The sequence below is a fragment of the Budorcas taxicolor genome, chromosome 5 (assembly GCF_023091745.1).
Source record: "Budorcas taxicolor isolate Tak-1 chromosome 5, Takin1.1, whole genome shotgun sequence".
Taxonomy (NCBI): Eukaryota; Metazoa; Chordata; class Mammalia; order Artiodactyla; family Bovidae; genus Budorcas; species Budorcas taxicolor.
This window is the reverse complement of record NC_068914.1, coordinates 99876646-99882425: the sequence shown is the minus strand read 5'-3', so window position 1 is coordinate 99882425 and position 5780 is coordinate 99876646. Positions and strand designations below refer to the sequence as shown.

The 5780-nt window shown below is 41.0% G+C and overlaps 1 non-coding gene across 1 annotated transcript; it reads right to left on the bottom strand.

Moving 5' to 3' along the window:
* Positions 1-860: 860 nt before the first annotated feature.
* On the bottom strand, positions 861-933 carry TRNAA-GGC (transfer RNA alanine (anticodon GGC)). Its single transcript has one exon. It is a non-coding gene; the product is annotated as a tRNA-Ala (tRNA).
* Between the last annotated feature and the right edge of the window lie 4847 nt (positions 934-5780).

The window sequence follows — 5780 nt, the reverse complement described above, 5'->3', positions numbered from 1 at the left end:
CTGGAGCAGAGAGTAGAGGGAAGCTGTGTGCAGAGATGATGCTGGAGGGAAGGAGGACAACCATGGTGAAGAGGAAAATCTGGTAACTCAGTAAAAGACTAACCTCTTCAGTAAGAACTGCGGGGTAGGGAGTGACAGGATCATAATGGTGCTGCGTAAAAAAGACCACGCAAGAAGGACTATTTCCAGTGGACAAGAGACTGAAATCCGGGAAATCACTGAGGAGGTTGTTCCTGGAATCCAGGGGGTGATGGTGGCAGCTTGAACTGGGGTGGTGAGCATGGGGACCAAGTGTGGAAGGTGGAAGGCTCTGAGAGCTGTTTGGGAGGCAGACAGGCAGCTCTTGGTTATTGAGGGATGATCGAGAGATGGGCGGGAGGATTGCCCCTCTGTATGAATACAGGACCACCTCTGGGACAAAGGATTTTCACTGGCCTCACTGTCTATTTCACTGAAAGACCCAGTGGGCTGCAGTATCTCAGTTTGCCAGCAGGTGCTGCTCTCTAACATCTTCTGAATCCTAACTTTAAAGCTGCCAAGGTTTCAGGCCATGCCATAGCTATTAGTTTTTTTTAGCTTTATCAATTCAAAAACGTGAGTGTGGAGTTTATTTAGCATTGAGGAATACCAGCAGAGCCTTTTTGTTTTTTAACTTAAAACTTGATGATTCAAGTTTCAGCTAATAGTTCAGTCCTGTGGGCATGGCAAGACTTGATTGGATTTTAGCTCAGTGCTGTTCTGCTTACGCATAATCTAGACTTCTTTCAGTAAAGACAGGCAAGGGGTGGAGCTGGTCCATTACCAGCCTTTTGAGATATATCCTTTTCTTGGCTGTGCGGTATGTGGATGTGGGAGCTTAGTTCCCCAGCCAGGGATCAAACCTGAGCCCCCTGTAGTGCCAGTGCGGAGCCCTAACCACTGGGCCACCAGGGAAGTCCCTTGAGGTATATCTTTTCATCCTCATCTTACAGATGAGGAACTAGGAAAGGGAGGTTACTTAACATGCCCAAGGTCACACAGCTGCCAAATCAGAGAACTGAGACTTTGTTCTGAATCATACTTTCCCCACTTTATTGTGTCATCTCTGCTATACCTTACACTCACTGCATGTCATCATGAAAGACACATGATTAGAAGAGAGCTTTCTGACATCCAAAGCGATTTAGATTTCAGTCAACTACCTTCTAACACATTCATTTAATTAGGTATTGTAGCCAACTTATTCGGTAAGATTAGTAGATATATGTTGATAATAATGTTGATAGATGAGTTAGTAAAAGGATACTATTTCAACTTAAGATATTTGGAAGAGGTTATTTGTATGCTTTAACTGATAAAAGAGACAACTATAAGTATAGGACCCTTTTAGGGGCCTTGTTACTCAGAGCAGGTGGAACCTCATCCAATACAGCTTTCAGACAGTGACAATTTGGCCACCAGCAGTAAAGGAGCAATGCCTATATTTGTAATATAGTGGGTATAGGCATCTATATTGCTATAGGGCCACCGAATGAAAGCGTGGGGGAGGAAAGTCTGCCTTGTTGCCTTGAGGACAAAGGTGATTATTTGAAAGTGCTTGCAAGGAGAAACCACCCAGACTCATTTGGATGCTATCATGGTTTAGCAAGGAAAGAAAAAGGTGCTGGAGTCATTTGGGCCTCTTGATCAAAGAGACTGGGATATGGTTATCATTTTCAACTCCTTATGTAGATTGATAAATATAATAAAGTTCACAAATCAGGATAAGATGATATACTATATCAAGTAAGACAAAAGAGACTTTAAGATAAAGAGCATTTATTATTAGAGATGGAGTGTTGCCACATAATGATAAAGGTTCAGTTCGCCATGGAGATATGAAAATTCTCAGCTGATATACACTAACAACATACTTTAAAATATATAAAGCAAAACTGACAGAAAGGCAAAGAGACAAGAGGTCGAGCTGCCAGGCATATCTGGTAACTGAGTTGGAGATTTTAACCTCTCTTTCCCAGTAATTAATAAATTAATCAGATAAAAAAATCAAAATCGCAGATTTTAGCAATGTAATTGACAATCTTGGTCTAAAGGACATAGGTAGAATATTGTACCCACAATTTGGTAAAATTTAAAAAACACAAATCTAAAAAAAGTGTATGGATTAAAGAAGAAATTATAATAAAAACAAAATGCTAAACAATAACACAAAGCAAACAATTTGTAAGATGAAGCCAAAACAGTACTGTGAAAAAAAAATATAGTCATGAATGCACACATACTGTAAAAATATAGCAGACAGCATGTAGATATCTGCTATAAAAATATAGTAGATAGAAAACAAAGATATCATAGAAAGTATCAAAAGAGACAAAATTGTATTTTTGAAGGATTAATAAAATGACAAACCTCTGAGAAGAATACTTAAAAAGGAGAGAAGGCACAAAAAGAAAATATTTGGAAGAAAAAACAAGACTATCACCACAGATGATGTAGAGATTAAAAAGAAAATTTAAGACTACGATGAAAAACATTTTTCCTAGAAATTTTTTAGCTGAAATGAACACAATTCTTGAAAAACACAAATTCTCAAAAAAGTCGTTCTATTAAAAAATAGAAAACCTAAATGGTCTTATAATGATTTAAGAAATTAAAATCAGTAGTTCAACATTGTCCCTGAAAGAAAACACTATGCCAGATGGCTTTCTACTGAACATTCAAGTAAAATATTATGAATCCCATTTAGACTATTTTAGAAATAGAAAAAGAGGGAATATTCTCAACTTGTTTAATACACTTGCGTATCTTAATATCTCTAAGTAAGGCCACCTTCCGGCCCATAAGGGGCCCGTACGGTCAGTGATTGAGAGGTGGTGCTGCAGAACTAGTGTTTTGCTTACTGAGGAGGCATCCTGCGGTTTAGTGCTTGAGATGTCAAAAGTCTTACTTAGTAGCTGAAGCTGTCATCTATAGGAGGAATGCCAACAATCTAGAAATCAGGAAGTCCTGTCTTCCCTTCTTTTGCCTTCCAATCTCTCATTGGCAGAATCTAACAAAAAGTTGGAGTCTGGGAAATGTAGTATGTATTAATAGGTTCCCAGCCTTGGCATCCGGAGAAGGCACTGGCAACCCACTCCAGTATTCTTGCCTGGAAACTCCCATGGATGAAAGAGCCTGGTGGGCTGCAGTCCGTGGGGTTGCTAAGAGTCGGACACGACTGAGCGACTTTCCTTTCACTTTAAACTTTCATGCATTGGAGAAGGAAATGGCAACCCACTCCCGTGTTCTTGCCTGGAGAATCCCAGGGACGGAGGAGCCTGATGGGCTGCCGTCTATGGGGTCGCACAGAGTCGGACACGACTGAAGCGACTTAGCAGCAGCAGCCTTGGCATCACAGAGCAGACTATGAAGGGGTGGATCTGATGAAGAACTGACAATATTTAATGATGAATGGTTGAAAACGTTCTGTTTAAAAGGCAAGAATTATGCTATTACACTTCTGTTCAACTTTTTACTAGATATCTTGTCCAAATGACAGGCCAAGAAAAAGAAAATACAGAATTTGAAAGGGCTTAGGGAAATTTGAACTGTGGTGTTGGAGAAGACTCTTGAGAGTCCCTTGGACTGCAAGGAGATCCAACCAGTCCATTCTAAAGGAGATCAGTCCTGGGTGTTCTTTGGAAGGAATGATGCTAAAGCTGAAACTCCAGTACTTTGGCCACCTCATGCAAAGAGTTGACTTATTGGAAAAACTCTGATGCTGGGAGGGATTGGGGGCAGGAGGAGAAGGGGACGACAGAGGATGAGATGGCTGGATGGCATCACTGACTCAATGGGCATGAGTTTGAGTGAACTCTGGGAGTTGGTGATGGACAGGGAGGCCTGATGTGCTGCAATTCATGGGGTCACAAAGAGTCAGACACGACTGAGTGACTGAACTGAACTGAACTGAAATAGCAGGGAGGGAATAGAGCTCCACCCATCAAGAGAAAATTGGATTAAAGATTTACTGAGTATGGCCCCCGTCCATCAGAACAAGACCCAGTATCCCCATCAGTCAGTCTATCCCATCAAGAAGCTTTCATAAGCCTCTTATCCTTCTCCATCAGAGGACAGACAGACTGAAAACCACCATCACAGAAAACTAACCAATCTGATCCCATGGACCACAGCCTTGTCTAACTCAGTGAAACAATGAGCCATGACATGTAGGGCCACCCAAGACAGGCAGGTCATGGTGGAGAGGTCTGACAGAATGTGGTCCACTGGAGAAGGGAATGGCAAACCACTTCAGTACTCTTGTCTTGAGAACCCCATGAACAGTATGAAAAGGCAAAAAGATAGGACATTGAAAGATGAACCCCCCAAGTCAGTAGGTGCCCAATATGCTATTGGAGAACAGTGGAGAAATAACTCCAGAAAGAATGAAGAGATGGAGCGAAAGCAAAAACAACGCCCAGTTGTGGATATGACTGGTGATGGAAACAAGGTACAATTCTGTAAAGAGCAATATTGCATGGGAACCTGGTATGTTAGGTCCATGAATCAAGGCAAATTGGAAGTGATCAAAATGGCAAGATGAATGTTGCCATCTTAGGAATCAGTGAACTAAAATGGACTGGAATGGGTGAATTTAACTCAGATGACCATTATATCTACTACTGTGGGTAAGAACCCCTTAGAAGAAATGGAGTAGCCATCATGGTCAACAAAAGAGTCTGAAATGGAGTACTTGGATGCAGTCTCAAAAACGACAGAATGATCTCTGTTCATCTCCAAGGCAAACCATTCACTTTCACGGTAATCCAAATCTATGCCCTGACCAGTAATGCTGAAGACACTGAAGTTGAAGACCTAAAAGAGTCTATGAAGTAGTCTCTGAAGACAAGACGTCTATGAAGACAAGACCTACAGTAGCCTATGAAGACCTACAAGACCTACTAGAATTAACACCCCCAAAAGATGTCCTTTTCATTATAGGGGACTGGAATGCAAAAGTAGGAAGTCAAGAAACACCTGAGTAACAGGCAAATTTGGTCTTGGAGTACAGAATGAAGCAGGGCAAAGGCTAATAGAGTTTTGCCAAGAGAACACACTGGTCATAGCAAACACCTTCTTCCAACAACACAAGAGAAGACTCTACACATGGACATCACCAGATGGTCAACACCGAAATCAGCTTGATTATATTCTTTGCAGCCAAAGATGGAGAAGCTCTATACAGTCAGCAAAAACAAGACTGGGAACTGACTGTGGCTCAGATCATGAACATTTTATTGGCAAATTCAGACTTAAATTGAAGAAAGTAGGGAAAACCACTAGACCATTCAGGTATGACCTAAATCAAATCCCTTATGATTATACAGTGGAAGTGAGAAATAGATTTAAGGGCCTAGATCTGATAGACAGAGTACCTGATGCACTATGGATGGAGGTTTGTAACGTTGTATAGGAGACAGGGAGCAAACTATACCCAAGAAAAAGAAATGCAAAACAGCAACATGGTTGTCTGAGGAGGCCTTACATATAGCTGAGAAAAGAAGAGAAGCCAAAAGCAAAGAAGAAAAGAAAGATATGCCCATTTGAATGCAGAGTTCCAAGGAATAGCAAGCAGAGATAAGAAAGCCTTCCTCAGTGATCAATGCAAAGAAATAGAGGAAAATAATAGAAAGAGAAAGACTAGAGATCTCTTCAAGAAAATTAGAGGTACCAAGGGAACATTTCATGCAAAGATGGGCTCAATAAAGCACATAGATGGTATGGACCTAACAGAAGCAGAAGATATTAAGAAGAGGTGGCAA